This window comes from Anabrus simplex, chromosome 2 (assembly GCF_040414725.1).
Source record: "Anabrus simplex isolate iqAnaSimp1 chromosome 2, ASM4041472v1, whole genome shotgun sequence".
NCBI lineage: Eukaryota > Metazoa > Arthropoda > Insecta > Orthoptera > Tettigoniidae > Anabrus > Anabrus simplex.
Genome location: NC_090266.1, coordinates 986,624,742 through 986,647,031, shown reverse-complemented (window position 1 = coordinate 986,647,031; position 22,290 = coordinate 986,624,742). Strand labels below are relative to the sequence as shown.

General features: G+C 34.4%; 1 protein-coding gene and 1 pseudogene across 3 annotated transcripts in view; one reads left to right on the top strand and one right to left on the bottom strand.

Moving 5' to 3' along the window:
- The window catches only part of LOC136864611 (ubiquitin carboxyl-terminal hydrolase 30), a 413,613-nt gene that overhangs the window by 269,775 nt on the left and 121,548 nt on the right, over nucleotides 1-22,290 (top strand). The window lies entirely within an intron of this gene.
- LOC137498628 (NADH-ubiquinone oxidoreductase chain 5-like) lies at nucleotides 2,313-3,279 on the bottom strand (annotated as a pseudogene).

Genomic DNA, 22,290 nt, shown 5'->3' with positions numbered 1-22,290 from the left:
TCCTCATTTTTGATGTAGAAATTGCTTTACTTCTTCCTGTGATTATTATTATAAATTGATCAAATATTCTATCGTGATCAATTATTAGTACAATATTTTTACTAATCCTATTATTAGGATTATATCACAAATGAAATCAAGGGGCCTTAGAATGAGCACATTAGGGTTGTAGTTAACTATAACATTTGATTTGCACTCAAAAAGTATTGATTTCTCAATCTACCTTAAATAAGAAGCGATAAATTGCAATCAGTTTCGACCTGATCTTAGATGATTACATCCTTATTTATCTTAATTGAAACCAAAGTAGAGGTATATTACTGTTAATAATACACTGACTGACAGAGCAAATGCAACACCAAGAAGGAGTGGTCAGAACTTTATGCCAATTGCAGGGTAGACTGACGTCACTGAGGTATGCTCATGATGTGAAATGCGCCGCTGTGCTGCGCACGTAGCGAAAGATAAATGGGACACGGCGTTGGCGAATGGCCCACTTCGTACCGTGATTTCTCAGCCGACAGTCATTGTAGAACGTGTTGTCGTGTGCCACAGGACACGTGTATAGCTAAGAATGCCAGGCCGCCGTCAACGGAGGCATTTCCAGCAGACAGACGACTGCTGAGAAGGGCAGGTTGGTCACTTTGTCAGATCGCAGCCGATACCCATAGGGATGTGTCCACGGTGCAGCGCCTGTGGCGAAGATGGTTGGCGCAGGGACATGTGGCACGTGCGAGGGGTCCAGGCGCAGCCCGAGTGACGTCAGCACGCGAGGATCGGCGCATCCGCCGCCAAGCGGTGGCAGCCCCGCACGCCACGTCAACCGCCATTCTTCAGCATGTGCAAGACACCCTGGCTGTTCCAATATCGACCAGAACCATTTCCCGTCGATTGGTTGAAGGAGGCCTGCACTCCCGGCGTCCGCTCAGAAGACTACCATTGACTGCACAGCATAGACGTGCACGCCTGGCATGGTACCGGGCTAGAGCGACTTGGAGGAGGGAATGGTGGAACGTCGTGTTCTCCGATGAGTCACGCTTCTGTTCTGTCAGTGATAGTCACCGCAGACGAGTGTGGCGTCGGCGTGGAGAAAGGCCAAATCCAGCAGTAACTGTGGAGCGCCCTACCGCTAGACAACGCGGCATCATGGTTTGGGGCGCTATTGCGTATGATTCCACGTCACCTCTAGTGCGTATTCAAGGCACGTTAAATGCCCACCGCTACGTGCAGCATGTGCTGCGGCCGGTGGCACTCCCGTACCTTCAGGGGCTGCCCAATGCTCTGTTTCAGCAGGATAATGCCCGCCCACACACTGCTCGCATCTCCCAACAGGCTCTACGAGGTGTACAGATGCTTCCGTGGCCAGCGTACTCTCCGGATCTCTCACCAATCGAACAAGTGTGGGATCTCATTGGACGCCGTTTGCAAACTCTGCCCCAGCCTCGTACGGATGACCAACTGTGGCAAATGGTTCAAATGGTTGACAGAGAATGGAGAACCATCCCTCAGGACACCATCCGCACTCTTATTGACTCTGTACCTCGACGTATTTCTGCGTGCATCGCCGCTCGCGGTGGTCCTATATTCTACTGAGTCGATGCCGTGCGCATTGTGTAACCTGCATATCGGTTTGAAATAAACATCAGTTATTCGTCCGTGCCGTCTCTGTTTTTTCCCCAACTTTCATCCCTTTCGAACCACTCCTTCTTGGTGTTGCATTTGCTCTGTCAGTCAGTGTATTATTGAAATTTATTTCCAATTAAAGAAATGTGTTGATCAAATTAAAGCTGCTAACTTTTCATTTTAATGGTTTAATTCCATTAACATTTCTCCGTTTATATAGTTTAAAATAAAACAATACATTTTCATTGTATAAATAATATAACAATATATTTATAAATACTTAAAAGTTAATAAACTTCCCCAACATCTTCAGTGTTATGCTCTACATAAGCTATTTAAGTATAAAATTAACATAATCCACATAATCATCCATAAGACAAAACTAATTAAATAAATATTAATTCTATTATTCTGTCAATTTTGAATTATCTGAGAATATTGGACAGGTTGATTATAGATTATCTGACCACCTCAATCCTCACTCCAACCTTGATCCATAATTTTAAAAACTTGCTTCCCTAAAAATAGAGGTAGATAACTTACCCCATAAGTTCTAATAAAAGGTATAAACCATATTGATCCTAAAAAATTAGATATCATAAATGTCTTTAGTGATAGTAAATTATAAGACAAAGAAAATTTAGATACCTCATATCCAAATCAACCCCCTAATACTCTTACAATCAACGCTAATTATGAATTAATGAACCAGCACATATAAATAAAAGGGCCTTAAATAACGCATGTGTTAAAAGATGAAAAAATGCTAATTTAGGAAACCCTATAGCTAAAATTCTCATTATCAAACCTAATTGTCTTAAAGTTGATAAAGCAATGATCCTCTTCAAGTCAAATTCAAAATTAGCCCCTAAGCCCACCATAAATATAGTAAGGCCAGCTATAAGTAATAAAAACTTAGATAATCAGGTATCCACAAATGCTCTATTAAACCGAATCAATAAATAAACCCCTGCTGTAACCATTGCTGATGAATGTACTAAAGCTGATACAGGTGTCGGGGCAGCTGTAGCTGCTGGTAATGAAGAAGAAAAAGGAATCTGAGCTCTCTTAGTTATAGCAGCCAATACCACTATAGTACTAATTAATATTATAATAAAAGAATCCTTACCAAAATCCAAGTAATATACATAATTTCAACTCCCATATGCCATTATTCACGCAATAGCTATTAATAATGCTACATCCCCAATTCGATTAGATAAAGCTGTTAACAAACCCGCATTATAAGATTTAACATTTTGGTAGTAAATAACTAAACAATAAGAAACAAGCCCCAATCCATCTCATCCTAATAAAATTCTAATTAAATTTGGTCTAATAATCAAGAATATTATTGATAGTACAAATATTAATACCAAAATAATAAATTGATTGATAGTCAAATCACCGTGCATATATTCATCTCTATAAAAAATTACCAAAGCTGAAATAAATAATACAAATCCTATAAATAATAGTGATATTCATTCAAACAAACAAAAAGGTTATAACAATTGAACGTCTATTCAAATTTAATACTTCTCACTCAATAAAAATTACTAAATCGTACATAATAAAATAGAATCCTATAATTACCAAAATTATTGCTACAATAAACAAAAATAAAAAACTTAAAAAACAAATAGACAATGACCATAAAATGGTTTAAAGTAGCTACCTACATCACTGGTATCACAAACCAACATTTTACTTTAAAATATTTAAACACAATCACAATATACATAAATCTCCCTTCAACACTAAAATATTTAATGGTAATCAATGAAGCAGAAGTAAAATAAACTCACGACTATATCCTCTTGAACAGGAATAAATTCCAGAATATATTATACCATGTTGGCTATAAGCATATAAATATAAAGTGTATACCGCTCTAAAAAATGACAACAATATTAATATAACCATAGATACTCATGATCAAGCAACCAATCTATTAAATAGACTAATTTCACCTATTAAGTTTAAAGAAGGAGGCGCAGCTATATTAGAAGAACTAAGGAGAAATCACCACATAGCCATTGAAGGCATAAAATTCATTAAACCCTTACTTATTAACATTCTTCGTCGTCCAAGACGCTCATACATAATATTAGCTAATGCAAATAGACCAGAAGAACATAATCCATGAGCGATTATAAGTGTATAACTTCCTCTAAACCCCCTAGAACAATCCCTATATGAGAAACCGAAGAATAAGCAATTAAAGCCTTTAAATCCGTTTGATATAAACATACCAAACTGACTAACACTCCCCCAACCAAACTAATAGTAACCCAAACATAATTATACTTTAATCCCAAAGAAACCATTATTGAATAAACACGTAACAACCCGTATCCTTCCAACTTTAATAATAAACCTGCCAAAATTATGGACCCAGACACTGGAGCTTCCACATGTGCTTTTGGTAACCACAAATGAACGAGAAATATTGGAATTTTTACTAAAAAGGCCAAGATTAAAACCAAGTAAAACATAACATTAAACAAACTTACATTTCTCAACAAGCTTAAATCCAAATTACCATAAATTCTATACACATTAAACAACCCAACTAATAGGGGTAAAGAAGCCAATAAAGTATAAAACAACAAGTATACCCCGACTTGTAACCGCTCAGGTTGATACCCTCAACCTAAAATCAAAAACAAAGTAGGAATCAATCTACTTTCAAAAAACAAATAAAAAGAAAATATACTTATTCTTTTAAAAGTACAGTATAATATCAATAATAAAAACAAAACATAAATTTGAAATAATTGATTATAAAATTTAACTCGATAAACTGTCTCTCTTGCCGTAATCATTAATGCACAAATTCAAAATCTTAATAAAATAAGCCCATAAGATAAAATATCTCCTCCAAAACAATAGCTTAAATTACCAAAATCACCTGATAAGATGCAACGCATAAAAACTATAAAAGTTATAAAATATATCAAAGACTGAACCACCCATCAATAATCAACTAAAAAACATAGAGGGATTAAAAATACAATCATAAATATAAACTTTAACATTGTAAAACTCTAAATGTTTGAAAAAAATCATTACCATGAGTCCGAATTATAGAAACCAACACAGATAATCCTAAAGCCCCTTCACAAACAGAAAATGTTAAAAAAAAACCATACTAAAATACAATTCATAATCAAAAAAATTTAAATATAAATAAAGCAACCCAAATAAACTCAACACAATAAATTCCAAGCTCAACAATATAGACAATAAATGCTTACATTTAGAACAAAAAGTTCACAACCCTATTAAAAACACTAAAATCAAGACAACTCCACTTATATTTATTACCATTGTTTTAGTAGTTTTAATAAAAACACTGGTCTTGTAAACCAATATTAAGATTTTCTTTTAAAACTCAGAGGAAAGAAAAATTCTTTTCACTAATCCCCAAAATTAGTATTTTATACTTAAACTACCCTCTGAATCTTAAATTTAAGAATTCTTGTCTTCAATCTTCTTAATAGTATAATTTTTATACAAGCTAATCATCCCCTTGCTATGACCCTTATTATTATTATTATTATTATTATTGTACAAACATGCATTATCTCCATAACTGTCGGATTAATATCCTTCTCCTTTTGATTTTCCTACATCCTATTCTTGAATTTCCTAGGAGCTATATTAGTTCTTTTTATCTACATCACTAGTTTAGCTTCTAATGAACTATTCTATACTTCCATAAAAACCTTTGTCATTACTTTATTATTAATAACTCTAATTTTAATAATTTGGTCAATAAGAGATCCATATTTTACCAACATACTTACCAAAAATATGGACCTTACATCAATTGATCTAATATATAACACTTTAAATACAGAGGCCACTCCCCATTTAATTAAACTCTATAATAAACCCAACCATCTTATTACCTTAATATTGGTAAACTACTTATTCCTCACCTTAATCGTAATTGTAAAAATTACAAACATTTTTCAAGGTCCCTTGCGACAAAAATTTTAATGGCCAAACCTACAGTATACGAGTATCACACCCCCTTTTTAATATTGCTAATAATGCCTTAGTAGACCTGCCTGCCCCTTCCAATATTTCCGCTTGGTGAAACTTTGGATCGCTTCTCGGTCTTTGTTTAATAATCCAAATTGCCACAGGCCTTTTCTTAGCTATACATTATACTGCTAATGTAGACCTAGCTTTCTCTAGTGTAGCTCACATCTGTCGTGATATCAACTACGGTTGACTCTTACGCACTTTACATGCCAATGGTGCATCTTTCTTCTTCATCTGCCTTTATCTTCATGTAGGTCGTGGTATGTATTATGGTTCATATAACTATATGCACACTTGATCTACAGGTGTCGTAATCTTATTTTTAGTTATAGGAACAGCTTTTATAGGATATGTTCTCCCTTGAGGTCAAATATCTTTTTGAGGAGCAACTGTAATTACAAATCTTTTGACAGCTGTTCCTTATTTAGGTATTGATTTAGTTCAATGAGTTTGAGGAGGATTCGCTGTTGATAATGCTGTGACTTCCCCTCTTGGAGAACAATAATTGAACGAGAAATGCAACCATGCAAGCTAAGGGCGCCAATCTTTAAGTTGATGACTTAAAGATAAAAATTTATAATCAAGCTTGGACGGACTCTTATCACAGGGGGGGGGGGGGGTGATAGTGCACTAATCATTAAGCAGGAGAATTAGAAATCAAAAGGCTAATTAAGGCAGATTGATTAAAGTAAACTAGGAAAATACTATTTATTATATTGAATATAAATGACGACGGTTTAACGAGAACTGAATTTAAAATAGGAAATGAATTTAACAAAAAGTTGAATGACTCTACTTCGCGAAAACTTGCAATATTTTTAACTCGCTTGCTCACCATGTAGTCTTGTTCTGCTGGTCCTTGGAAAGCTTCCATCCTTGTAGCTGGGACATCACCGGTCGTCTTTGAGATATCTTCATCTGCAGCTAAGTACCATTCCTGCCTTGCAAATTGCATCAACCACTAATTGGATGATGGCTTTGAAACTATCACTCCCTGTTATGCTCTATCCCGTATATTGGAGATGAGCCCTAAGTCATAGTTAGAAAAACCTCCTTGGGTTATGTGGAGAGGATACTCAATTAATAATCCTTGCAACTTTACTGAAAATGTGCACTGAAGTTTCATTTCTATCTAGTTTAATACTACCTATTGTCTTAGACTGGTATAAACTGGTCTAATACAGAGCTGTTCGTACTTCCTGATGAGAGTGGCTATACACCCATCATTCAGAAATTCCTAAGTACCACGTCGTGGTAATGAAATAATGAATGTAGAAGTGATAAACTATCACACTAGTCCATTATGGTACAACAACCATAAGACAAGTTATCAGACCTAAAGCGAAATACAAGATAGAAGAATAATCAAGAAGATCAAGAATGATGCCAAGAGCTCCAACACGCCCTTTTATAACCTTTTCTGGCTCTAATTACAGGTCGCTACACGTGGTCCAATCAGTTGACACGTCTCTCCCCACTCCAGATATTAAAGTTGATGGGTCCCAACCATGATATCAACTGTTCTTCTATTGGCCCTTTCACTCCGTATCCATGGCAACATGACACTCCTTTGAAAATATAGGCGGTGATCAGTTTGAATTATTCTGGTCGAAATACAGTAGCTGTCGTTACAACGCTTGAACACGTGCTCGCTTTTCCCAGAATTTGATGTCTAAATTTGTCCTTCCTTCTTCCTCAGTGATGTGGCAAGATAGAGGAAAATCTACTGCAAGTTAAATTTAAACGAATGTCGCAAGAATCTAAGTTAATATTAGGATATTTTCAGCCCTCGTTTACAAGTCGTAGTTACAAAGTAATGAAATGATAGTGAGCAAATGATCAACCATGAATTATAATAAAATTACATACCAAGATAAATATCATTACGTTAAATTCCTGAATTAATTACACATAATAAAATTAACATAATTACACTGTGACGTCTGGAACGTTACAATGCTACCCGATTCTTCACCTTCCATTTTGTCTTACTATTCATTGTTGCTATGATAGTTATAATCCACCTCTTATTCCTTCATCAAACAGGATCAAATAACCCCTTAGGTTTAAATAGAAACTCAGATAAAATTCCATTCCACCCTTACTTCACCTTTAAGGACATTTTTGGTTTTTCATTATAGTGGCCATCCTACTATTATTAACTCTTCTTGAACCTTATATATTGGGAGACCCTGATAATTTTACTCCTGCTAATCCCTTAGTCACACCTGTCCATATTCAACCCGAATGATATTTCCTTTTTGCATACGCAATTTTACAATCTATTCCTAATAAGCTAGGTGGAGTAATTGCATTAGTAATATCCATTGCAATCCTTCCTATTCTCCCTTTTACTGCAAATAATAAATTCCGTGGAATCCAATTTTACCCGATTAACCAAATTCTATTTTGATCTATAGTTTCTATTGTCATCCTTTTAACATGAATTGGTGTTCGACCAGTGGAAGATCCTTATATTCTAACTGGTCAAATCCTTACCGTCCTATACTTTCTTTACTACATCTTAAATCCTTTAACTTTTTATATTTGTGATAATCTAGTAAACTAGTTATTAAGCTTATGAAAGCATATGTTTTGAAAACATAAGACAGAAGTTCAATTCTTCTATTAACTTTACTAAATAAAATCCATTAAATAAGTAAAGAAAATATATAAACCCTTTAATCCTAGGGAAAACAATAAAAAATTAAGTGATAAAGGTAAATAAGCCTTCCATGCTAAATATACTAATTTATCATATCAAAATCGAGGAAGAGTTCCTCGGACCCAAATAAATATAAAGGCTAAGAAAGTCAACTTAAAAAAAAAGTTGATAAAACATCTCCTCCCAAAAAGATTATACAAAACAATATTCTTATAAACAAAATAATAGTATATTCAGCTAAAAAAATTAATGCAAATCCACCTCTTCTATATTCAACATTAAATCCCGAAACCAACTCCGACTCCCCTTCCGCAAAATCAAAAGGAGTTCGGTTAGTTTCCGCTAAAAATGATGAAAATCATGCTAACATAAGGGGAAAGGTCAGAAATATAAATCACACATAACCTTGAAGACTCATAAATCTTATTAAACAATAATTATCTACTAAAAAAATAAATCTTAACAAAATCAATGCCAATCTCACTCCATAAGAAATTGTTTAAGCAAGAGCCCGCAACCCTCCTAGTAATGCATAATTAGAATTAGATGACCACCCCGCAATTATTAGAGTATACACTCCTAAACTTGTGCACACTAAAAAAAAAATCCCCAAATTAAAAGTAAATAAAGTTGTTAAAAAAGGATAAATTATTCAAGTCATTAAGGCCAAAAATAATCTAAAAACAGGAGAAAAATAATATATTAAATAATTTGATGCTACAGGGTATGTTCCCTCTTTAGAAAATAATTTAATTGCATCAGCAAAAGGCTGTGGCAATCCAATAAATCCTACTTTATTAGGTCCTTTACGAATTTGAATGTAACCTAAAACCTTCCGCTCCAATAAAGTAAGAAAAGCCACCCCAATCAATACACAAATGATCAACATAACGACCCCTAACATTCTTATTAAAATCTCTATTAACAATTCTACCTGTAATACTCTTACATTTTTGAATTCTAAATTCAATACACTTCTCTGCCAAAGTAGTATTAACATTTATCACCTATATTAAAAATAATTTTGAATATTTGGTCCTTTCGTACTAAAATATTCATCTATTATAAAGATAGAAACCGACCTGGCTTACGCCGGTCTGAACTCAGATCATGTAAGGATTTAAAAGTCGAACAGACTTATTAATTAAACTTCTACACCTAATCATATTCCTTAATCCAACATCGAGGTCGCAATCTTTCTTGTCGATATGAACTCTCAAAAAAAATTACGCTGTTATCCCTAAGGTAACTTTATCTTATAATCGCTATTAACAGATCAAATACTCATAAATCAATGTTTGTAAAACAAAGAGTTACATTTATCTTTGTGTCACCCCAACAAAATATGGTAAAATACATATTAATAATATCACTAAACAACATATGTACAATTCCATATAAAGATCTATAGGGTTTTCTCGTCTTTCATATTCATTTAAGCCTTTTGACTCAAAAGTTAAATTCCATTTATTACACGGAGACAGTTAATGTTTCGTCAAACCATTCATTCCAGCCTTCAATTAAAAGACTAATGATTATGCTACCTTTGCACGGTCAAAATACCGCGGCCCTTTAATTCCACTATCAGGGGGCAGGCCCGACCTTAAATACATCTCAAAAGGACATGTTTTTGATAAACAGGCGAACATTAAATTTGCCTAGTTCCTTCATATAAATTCACATTCATTAAATATCTTACACTTTTATATACTAATTTTATCATTATTACATTTACATTCATATTATGTAACTCACTTCAACACTCAACTTAATATTATTATAAAATTATATTGTAATAAAATAACTTATAACATTATTCAATTGATGGCTAATTTAAAGCCTACAATTCTTTACAACTCCTATAATAATTATAAATTCTATTCTAAAGCTTATCCCTTAAAATATTATATTCAATTAACAGTTAATATACTAATATAAAAACTACTATTAAATACTGAATTAAATTCATTTCTTGAAGAACCAGATATCTTAAAAACCGACTAATATTTCATTACAGATTTGTTATTCTTGATAATAATATTACATTAACCAACATAACAAATTAGCTCTTTTTAATTCGGGAAAAATAAATCTCTATTCCAATTTTAATAAACCCTGATACACAAGGTACAATATCAATTTACTTTTCTATAAATTTATTTTCAACTTTTTTTCAATTTCCCTTCACAGTACTACTCCACTATAAATAAATAAATTTGTTCTATTCCTATACTAAAACATATATAATTAATGTTATTTCAATTAAGTAAAACTTTCCCTGTTCATCAAATTTTAAATTGATACCTTCAAAATAATTCGAATCGCACGAACATCCTGTCAGTGTAAATGAAATGCTTTAATTGAAGCTTTATTTTGCATTCTAGATACACTTTCCAGTACATCTACTATGTTACGACTTATCTCACCTTTTAATGAGAGCGACGGGCGATGTGTACATGTTTTAGAGCTAAAATCACATTATCATAATATAACAATATTACTTTCAAATCCACCTTCAAATGCACTACTCCATTTAAATTTTTTTATTGTAATCCATCTCTTACTGATCTGACATTTACTCTAATAAGAGTTATAGAGAATTACCACTCTTAAAAAATAATCTTACGACGGCGGTATACAAACTGATTACAAAACCAAGTCGATTATAACGTGTATTATCGATTACAGGACAGATTCCTCTGAAAAGACTAAAACACCGCCAAATTCTTTGAGTTTCAAGAACATAACTATTACTACTCAAGTAACAATATTTACAATTGGAATAATAGGGTATCTAATCCTAGTTTATAATCCAATTTTCAAAGCTTCGTATACTAATTTTAAACCCTTAATAAATTCAAAATTCTACCTTAAAAATTTACATTTAAGCTTATTAAAAATTTACTAACTTCTACACTAATAATGTTCACTTTAACCCTACGTATAACCGCGGCGGCTGGCACGACTTTAGCCGGCTACATATTATATTACTAATTCCAAGTCACCTTGATAAATAATATTAAATACTGCAAATATATATATATATATATATATATATTTATATATATATATTTACTATTTAAGTTTATAAATCTATAATCACAAAAATTCACATGTAAAACATATAAAAAGTAAACAATTAAGCAAGAATAAAACTTTCTAAATTAATTATTAAACAATGGATCAAATAATTATATCACTAATTGTAACATAACATCACATAAATATTGATATACAATATAATGAACCCGTTTTGAGTATTTCCTGGCGTTGAATTTTCATCGCATTTTTCGCCCCTATACAATGAAAATATTCTCTTATCCACAAAATAACACATGGGACACATTCACTTAATACTAATTATTTTACTTTACAAACTTATAAATGTTGTGGGCGCCGCACCAAAGTGGCACGCAGTAAATATCTAATTAGAATAATAATCATAGTATATATATTTTTTTGTGTATATTTCTTGAAATATATACTTAAATAGGTATATTAATATAAATGCATATTTAAAATAAATTCTTTAATTTATTACCAAAAATTAAATAGATTATGAATATAGGTTATTATATATTTATACCTATATCTAAAGTATATATTATATAAACATTTATTAATATATAAATCTATATATAATATATATGTAGATATATACCCCCTACAATGCTAGAAATATCTATAAGATCCTCTTTTTCTCTCTCAAGTATATTTGTTATTAACATTATCGGGGGTTTGTATATCAATAAGTTATTATTAATGAATGTACCTTTTCTATATGTAATTAATATTATATAAATGTATATGTGTGTATATATATAAAAAACTGATACAAAAAACCTTATATCGACAGAAGCTTCCCTAAAATACTTCTTAGTGCAAGCTTTGGCATCCGCTGCACTACTTTTCTCTATTATCTTAATGTTTGCAGTCTCTAATATATAACTATTGTAACTGACCAAATTTTCTTACTAAAAACTATTAACTATTCCAAAAACAATCTTAAATATGGCCTTTATTCAAAAAATTTTAAATTTCAGATAATTTCAAAATTGTTACTAATCTTTATCAACTAAATCTATTTTAATTATTTTTTCACTAAGCTCAAAATTTCCAAAAATCCTTGATTACCAAAAATGCAAAAAAATGCGCACTTCTCAAAAAAAAATTTCAAAAAAATCCTCCTTTTTAATTAATTATTTTAACACTAACAATCACCTTGCACCAATTCTTACTATTCATACATAAAAGTTTTTAAAATGAAGTGCCTGATAAAAAGGATTACTGTGATAGAGTAAATCATGTAATTATTTACCTTCATTATATCTAATAGATTTAAACTATTTCCTAAAGTATCAAAAACTTTCGTGCTTCATACACCTAGATATATCCATAAACTTTAACAAAAAGGTAAGCTAAATATAAGCTAATGGGACCCCATAAATAGGATTGTCCTCCTTTTTAACCTTCATTACTCCTGCTAAAACTTTATTTACTGCAACTTTAATTTTAGGTACACTTATTGCCACTACATCAACTTCGTGATTGGGAGTATCAATAGGATTAGAAATTAACCTCCTATCTTTTATTCCCCTGATAACTGATACAAAAAACCTTATATCGACAGAAGCTTCCCTAAAATACTTCTTAGTGCAAGCTTTGGCATCCGCTGCACTATTTTTCTCTATTATCTTAATGTTTGCAGTCTCTAATAATCCTTTTTATATAAATACCGAAGTCTTTTCAACCCTGATATGTTCAGCATTATTACTAAAAATAGGAGCCGCCCCCTTCCATTTTTGGTTTCCAGCAACCATAGAAGGTTTAAGATGAAAAAACTGTTTTGTTTTAATAACCTGACAAAAAATTGCCCCTCTCATACTGTTAGCATATATTATTGAAATAAACATTTTCATTAGAATAATTATCCTTACCTCAGTACTAATTGGATCTTTAGGGGGGTTAAACCAAAGCTCCCTACGAAAGCTAATAGCTTATTCTTCTATTAATCTCCTATTGAATAATTGCTGCCATAGTAGTAGGAGAAAACCTATGGGAACTCTATTTCATTATTTACTCATTCCTCACCTTATCTGTTATTTTAATGTTTAATGTACATCGTATTTACCATATCAATCAAAACTTCTTAACAATAACTAATAACCAAATTACAAAATCTTGTTTATTCTTCCTTCTACTCTCTCTTGGTGGTTTACCTCCCTTCCTAGGATTCCTACCTAAGTGATTAATTATTCAAACCTTGGTTGATTTAAATTATCAATTTATTGTCATCATCATAGTAATTATAACCTTAGTAACACTATTTTATTACCTTCGATTAACATTCCTTGCATTCCTATTCTCCTATACAGAATTAAAATTAACTTTAGTTGGTTCCTTCAATCGTACTTTTTTACCCCTCCTATTAACCTTCACTGGAATTTCAACATTGGGGTTACCCTTTAGTTCCGTCGTCTATTTTGTGCTTTAAGGCTTTAAGTTAATAAAACTAATAGCCTTCAAAGCTATAAATAAAGACAAAAATCTTTAAGCCTTAATAGTTTTTGCTACTCCTTTAGAATTGCAGTCTAATATCATTATTGACTATAAAGCCTGGTAGGGGAGAAAATTCTCCTAAATAAATTTACAGTTTACCGCCTATAATCTCAGCCACCCTACTGCAACAATGACTTTTTTCAACTAATCATAAGGATATTGGAACATTATACTTCATCTTTGGTGCTTGAGCAGGAATGGTAGGTACATCTCTCAGCTTATTAATCCGTGCAGAATTAGGACAACCAGGTTATTTAATTGGTGATGATCAAATTTATAACGTAATTGTCACTGCTCACGCATTTGTAATAATTTTCTTTATAGTAATGCCCATCATAATTGGAGGATTTGGAAAATGATTAGTCCCTCTAATACTTGGCGCTCCTGATATAGCCTTCCCTCGAATAAATAACATAAGTTTTTGATTACTCCCTCCGTCACTTACCCTATTACTTAGAAGTAGTTTAGTGGAAAGCGGTGCAGGCACTGGTTGAACAGTTTACCCCCCTCTCTCCTCAGGAATTGCTCATGCTGGTACTTCTGTTGATTAAGCAAATTTTTTGTTTCTTCTTACCTTCAATATTATATTGTACGTCTTGGTTTGTAATTGGATGTACGGTACTCGCTTGACTCTTTGAACTTACAGGAAGCTCTTGTCAAGGAACATGTAATTTGTATTTCACAAACTGTGTATTGGTATTTTCCACATTGGTGAACTTGTTTGTAATTATTTTGTAAAGTCCATTTTGTAAATAATATCTTTGAAAATCAAAGATCACCATTGATTTTTCCGAAAACGGCAACCTGAGCTACTCCATGCCCTTTGTAGGTTCCCAGTACCGTTCCACGTTCCTTGTTTATTATCGTCAAGTTGCCCTCACTGATATTTACTTGTGCTGTTTTCGCCACAGTTCATTTACATGGTTATGGTGTGTATAGTGTTTAAGGTACCTTGTAAATTGATTTACTTTACTCCCTTTAACTGTATTTGTGTAACCGCTGAAGTAAAGTTTACAAATTCACAGCAGAGCGTTGACGGGAGGGCAGGAGGCATCTCAATCAGTGGCAAATTAATTAATAATAATTTGAAATTTACTGAAAACACCAATCTCCTTGCCAGCAGTGAAGACGAACTTACTGACTTACTAGCAAGAGTGAAAAATGTGAGCACCTTAGTGAGTCCAAATTATTGATAATTGACAGAGGAGCACAGATCCAACTGACTAATAGATTAAGGGGACTGATGGTAGTACACTATTTTGTCTAACTTGGATCAACTGTGTGCAACATAGGAAGTTGTGAGGCAGAAATAAGATGATGAATCAACTTAGGGAGAGTTGCCATGAAGAAACTCACCAAGATCTGGAAGAACTGATCACTGACAAAGAGCTCAAATATCCACCTTGTTGAAGCTCTCGACTTCATCTTTCTGTATAGTTGTGAAACAGGGACTCTTAAGGCCAGCTCTTCAGCAGACATTAAGAAGAGCTGAAAACCATCCAGGAGGGAGAAACATACTTAATAGGGTCAGAACGCTCAGAAATGTGTAAAACAACTTGTGATGATGACTAAAATGGGCTCGTCATCCACAGAATAATGACTGTAGTTTTATTTCTTAGAGATTGCTGTTTCCCTTTGTGTTTACTTTGCAATATTCTTGTATTGGTTTGTATTAATAAATGATCACAGGCAGGTTGCAGTTGATCACTCCTCACTTTAATAAAAGACAGTATTAATAGTAGTGTACTGGCAGCATATCTACCTCTTGCCTGGAAGCTGCTGTTTATATCCTAAGTTTTTCAAGGATTTTAATCATGAACAGAGCACTGGAACTTCATGAGGTTTACTGAGGATTGTCTGTTATAAGGAAAGAGTAAGACAAGTCAAAGAGAGTCATGCATGTAACTGTGGAAGTTGTTCTGCTCATTGTGTGATATGAATTTAGGGTTTATTTCCAGAGGTAAATAAAATTCAGATAAGATTGTCTGTCTGGTGCAGAATACAACATACATTCTTAGCAATCACTGTGATGATTGTCTTCCAAGAATAAGACATTGTAACTTGTACCTCTGGTAGAGATTGTCTGGCGCAGAATACAATGTACATCGTTAGCACTCACTGTCGAGATTGTCTTCCAAGAATAAGACATTGTAACTTGTACCTCATATGAAACAAAAGATTGTCTGTTTGGTGCAGCATGCGGCCTACATTCTGCATGGATTAACACTCTCTTTGGAGGTTGCCTTCATTGTTTTTACCTTCCAATCCACCTTCACAGATCTTCAGTAAAGTTTTCAAGTCATGAATGACTTTCTATGTCCACGTGGTGGAAACATTCGCGTACATATTTCTTTCTGGGTTTACAGACATTTTGGGGACATTCAAGGAATAACCCTTAACCTGCATTTTGTTCCTTTGAAACATTGAGTGGTATAAGTCTGTAAGTTTTTTTTGCTACGGGCTTTACGTCACACCGACACAGATAGGTCTTATGGCAAGGATGGGATAGGAAAGGCCTAGGAGTTGGAAGGAAGCGGCCGTGGCCTTAATTAAGGTACAGCCCCATCATTTGCCTGGTGTGAAAATGGGAAACCACGGAAAACCATATTCAGGGTTGCCGATAGTGGGATTCGAACCTACTATCTCCCGGATGCAAGCTCACAGCCGCACGCCTCTACACGCACGGCCAACTTGCCCGGTAGTCTGTAAGTTTGTAGGTAGAATGATGGCGCTTTTGATGTGACGCATGAGTTGCACATGTTTTTGTATCTTGAACATACTTCCTTTTGTGACTGGACACTTAAGAATTGTGTGTGATTGCTTCTTCCCTGCCTTCTAATTATTATGGAATCCACTGCTACTTCAAATGCAAATGGGTTATTCTTGCACATGACCATTGTTTCCAGATACTGTGGGTTCAGTCTCCAATTTTCTATTTGCTTCAACTAAAATAAATTAAACTACTAGAAAGGGACGTGTGATATGGTTTTTTAAAAAAATTAAAAAGTAAACTCTTGTCCTCATCCCGAGGTAGTGCAGCTCTTTTCAGGGACACCTCCAATGGAGGTGGGCTGCCATGTACCATTTTAATTATGTACCGGCCCTCCTGCCATTCTTACATTTCTGGCATTACCGGGAATCGAACCCGGGCCCCCGAGGATGGCAGCTAATAACACTAACCATTACACTACAGAGGCGGACTGTGATATGGTAAGTAGGCTAATAATGAAAACTGCAATTTATTGTAGATTATCAAAGAAAACTACATAACATAAGGGTTCTTCTAAGATGTGCCACAAGTCTAGAACTGTGAAAACAGTAGAGAAATTCTGAAATTTGAAAACTGATTTCTAGACCTTGGCAAGTGTTGTAGTTTTGAGTCATGAAAAGAATGCCAAAAACCACTGATATTCTGGTTCTGATCTACTTCTTTGATCACTAGATTTATGGGACTTAACTGTTGTTTGGAAAATAATTCTGTTTTACATTTACTGGAAGGAATTGTTAACGTATTTAAAGTGCCCTGTAAATGTATTCCCTCTTTTCTTTTTCAGGGACTCTCTTAAAGTGCAAATACTTTCTGCTGTTCCTATGAAGTGTTTATAATGGTAGTGATATGTGAATTTAGAAAGGTGGAAGTTTTGGACGTCATTTTAAAATGTATTGTTCTTCACATGAAGGGTTGATGAAATGTAATTTCAGTATGCTCCTTAATCTGCAGACTGCAATACAGTACTTTTTGTGTAGACAACTTGCATAAGGGTTATCATTTCTCTTTTAGTTGGTCTGCTGGGAAGATAAGGGCAATGAATCACGTAGCAACTTAAAAGTCACTTCCTTAGAAGATTTCTTAATTATCGCATATCTCCAAAGTATTCACTAGCGATCGTAGCTGCACAACGTGGGACTTTCACATGAATAAAATCACAACAAGAGAAGGAAATGTACTTACCAAAACAGTCCCAAGGTAGGCGTGAATGAATTAAATCAATCTGGACCCTGAGGTCAGCTGGATTAGTAAAATAATAAATCAAATCTACTGACTGGAATAAAAAAAAAAGACCGTAATTCCAGAATAACATTTTAATTAATTTTAAAATCAATTCAAATGAATTATTAATTAAGTTTTTAATCTTCTTTCAAAATTAAAATACTAAAGTGAAAAGGTTGACCCTGTTAAATTGCTGTACATACATTAATTTCTCCAAGAAATGAAACAATTATTTAGAAATTAAGATGGAGCTTAACATCATTTTCACGCAAACAATTCATTAATTAATCTGAATAGGATGGAATACTTAGAAATACTACAGGTTAATATTGAGTAGAGAATTGTTTCTCCATGACTTCCAATGCTCTCATAAGAAATGCAAATATTAAACCGCCACAAGGCTTAAATCTTGCGACATCAGAAAGGAAACAAACAATGACACACTTACGAAGGTTATAACTCCCGAAGGCAATATTATTTTAAGATATCAAAGCCATTAAAACCGAATCGCATACAGATTCAGGCAACTCAAGTCAAAATGCAATCCACAACTCAATCGTCGAAGCTCAAATGTTCAGTTGTCAACAGAGGACTCACCACATCCCTCCCTTTAAGTTTACAAAATGTAACCACCGAGCTCGATAGCTGCAGTCGCTTAAGTGCGGCCAGTATCCAGTATTCGGGAGATAGTGGGTTCGAACCCCACTGTCGGCAGCCCTGAAGATGGTTTTCCGTGGTTTCCCATTTTCACACCAGGCAAATGCTGGGGCTGTACCTTAATTAAGGCCACGGCCGCTTCCTTCCCACTCCTAGCCCTTCCCTGTCCCATTGTCGCCATAAGACCTATCTGTGTTGGTGCAATGTAAAGCAACTAGCAAAACAAAATGTAACCAATGGCAACCAGAACACGTGATCAAGAAAAAGGAACATGGCTGCCAAAGAATAGCTGGATAGTCACCAGAAACAATTTCCAACTCAGTGGGTTTACATATGATTTCTGCAAAATTTTCCACCGTTAAACATGATTTACAAAAGAAGGTTATTGAAACCAAATGTTACCAGATAATTAACTTAATGAGAGCCCCGAAAATAATGCCTAACACCAGTACATGCTTAACTAACACCTTTCACATTTTAAAATCTTGATTATTCAGTTACTTAATCATCAGAGTTCAATAGTTTTAAAGACTTAATGAGATTTTGAATTCGTCAGTCCGAAATAGTTATGCTCGATATTCCGAAGACCAAGAAAAATTAAAGCAACTAATTACAATTATTCCTTAAGATAGGAATACAAGATGTGGGAAAACAACAAAAAGATCTTGGCGCATCGCCAAATGGTGATTGAATCAACCCTGGTCAGGCATCTGCACCATCTCTTCTCCTTTCTTTACTTGATTTTTCTTAAACTTTCCTCCAGCGACCAGGGAACGACATTTCTTCTTCTACGATCCAAGCAGAACAAACGACACTCAAATCATTGTCATTTTACAATCAACTCGAGAAATGATGACACAAGGAGTAGCGCGCATGCAGCCAGATAGCACCAAAGTGCAGCCTAGATGGAACTCACTAATCGATCTTTAGCGCCCAGCGTGAATTATGCGTAGTACCAAGAGTTCAGTAGATTGCATCACGAATTACATGAAATAACTTTAAAGCCAACAAATATAATTACGCATCTAAATGCGTTTTGATACCAATTTCCAACTATGCTCGTCAGTCAAACATATATATACTTTGTATATATATCTCCGAAACATATAATAAACACGTTATACCCTCCATCCACAAAAACCAACACGGGGTTAGGCATAACTATTCACAAGTGATGAGTGTTCAACAGATAAGGTACCACGTGAATTATCTTCATTCGAAGGTTTAAACATAATTTGATATTCTTACTTGATACTGGTAGAAGTAACATACATAGTTGCTTAGCTAAAATATGCAAGTTGACATAGTAGAGGTGAGATGCCGACAGTTACCAATTTGGTTGACATTCGAGTCCATGAGCTAGGATTCTTGATTACACCGAAACACATCTCCAACACTGGGACTACCATACACTACTGCAACAGTCAATTTTAATAGCGGTAGCACATCAATAACTAAGGTTTCATCCATTTAACATTACACCAAGTTTCGAAGTGACATAAAATTAACTGAAAATTGGGGGCTCGATAGTTATTTTTGACATAGACCTAGAATTTAATCTATCAATACAGTTCTCAGCTTCCTTAATAGAGAAAGGCACATTACTTATGATTATAACATATTTGGTTATGCAAATTACACCCTCTTCCAATAATTTTTTTTTTTTTTTAAATTGAAAGGAAGCATGCAGAACTACAAACCAGTGAGTCAGTGCACAAAATGTCAATCAGTTAGCAAACTTAATAATCATATTATATCTCAATCACTTCACCAGCAGGTACCACACCTCACATAGTTCAAGGCTAAATGTAGAAGGAAAGGAAAGGTGGACATATATGAATGAATAAAGAATCGTTAAGCTATTAAGGGAAAATGCCATATTATGTAATAATAGGAGGAACAAGGTTGGGACTTAAAGTACTTTCAAAGATGTAGGTTTCTGGACAAGCTAGTCAGCAACAATGTATCCATCAACTAACATTAACCAACAGGGCAAAGCAAGATCGGAAACTGCACTCATACAATGAAAGCCCAAAAAAATACAGGGCAGAATATGGCCATAGGAAAGTTTCAGTGTAACAACCGCAAGGAGTTCCAGATGCCCTAAAATTAATCTTCTCCACAGGAAATTTTATATTCAACTCAACCCCTGGTGAGAACATCCGACAAATAGAAAAGACACATCAAATATCTCAGTCGGAGATCTAACTCTGGACAACTGAGATGTGATAGAGGCAGACCAATTCACATCATTGCTCTCTTGAACCACCGAACCTAGTTCTAACCTTACATAGGGGTATTCAACAAAACCACTTGTGGGGTATCACACCATCACAGATATTGTCTTACAATAATTAACATTGCCAGGCTGAGTGGCTCAGACGGTTGAGACGCTGGCCTTCTGACCCCAACTTGGCAGGTTCGATCCTGGCTCAGTCCCGTGGTATTTGAAGGTGCTCAAATATGTCAGCCTTGTGTCGTTAGATTTACTGGCACATAAAAGAACTCCTGCGGGGACTAAATTCTGGCACCTCAGCGTTTTCGGAAACCATAGAAGTAGTTAGTGGGACGTAAAGCAAAATCTAGCCCTTTGTGGCGCTATTTCACTCCAGATGATAAAAACCAGTACATAGTAGTGTGAGATATTTGTAAATCTTGTATATCGTTCAAATGGACGATAACATGTTTAAAACGGCACATGCTTCATCGTACCTGGAAGACCCCTTAATAGCTTTAGCCATAAAGTCAGCACCCATTATGACTTGACACGACAACTTAGAAGCCACAAGACAACTTATCTTCCACGTTAATTCAGCAGTTCTAATTTTGACCAACACAGATCAAAAAATTTCTAATATACTTCCATTTGCAGTAATACAATCAATCTTAGATGGTTCAATTTTAGGCAACTTACAGTAACATTTCATTCTGTGATACCAACTAGCATTCACTAGTGACACAATACTACCTGAATCAATCAGACCCAACACTGGTTCGTTATTGAGTTCAATTTGTACCAGGGAAGCTATAGGTATGAACCAACCTGAAATCTTTAAATCTTGAGGAAAACGAAAATAATTGACTACATTACTATCCTTAAAACATTTTTCGGGGCCGATGACCTTAGATGTTAGGCCCCTTTAAACAACAAGCATCATCATCATCAAAACATTTTTCATTTAAATATTTTGAACTTTCTACTAGTCACCATGAATTGTTTCTAGGTGAATTAGGACAATTTCTTTTCACATGCTGTTTGGAACCGCTTACATAATGACGGACACTAGGGTTTTGAACAGGTGGATTTCTAGGTTTCGTGGAAGGGCAGTTATTCCTAAGATGATCTCTCGATCCACACGCAGAACATTTCCAACATTTCCTTCCCAGCTTTTCAGTAGAATGATAAGGGGGAATAATGCTGTGAATTACTAAAATTTTGGGGAGGTGGATAGTTAACATGACGTGACTCATCACCATGTTTTACATCTTCAGCAAAGGTACGTGCCTCCTCAAGTTCAGCAAAGTTAGTGGGTTTTCTGGTTAATGAAAAATATGACCTGTATTGGGAAGCAATGCCTTTAAGTATTCTAGCTACCATTTCTTCTTCAGGTACTACAATCTTAAATACCTCACAATAAAATTTGAGGTTCAATTCATATGCCACCAAACTCTCATGAAGAAATTGTGTTCTTAAACAATGTTTTGGTATCAAACTCTGCAGTGCCAGAGAAGGAATGAA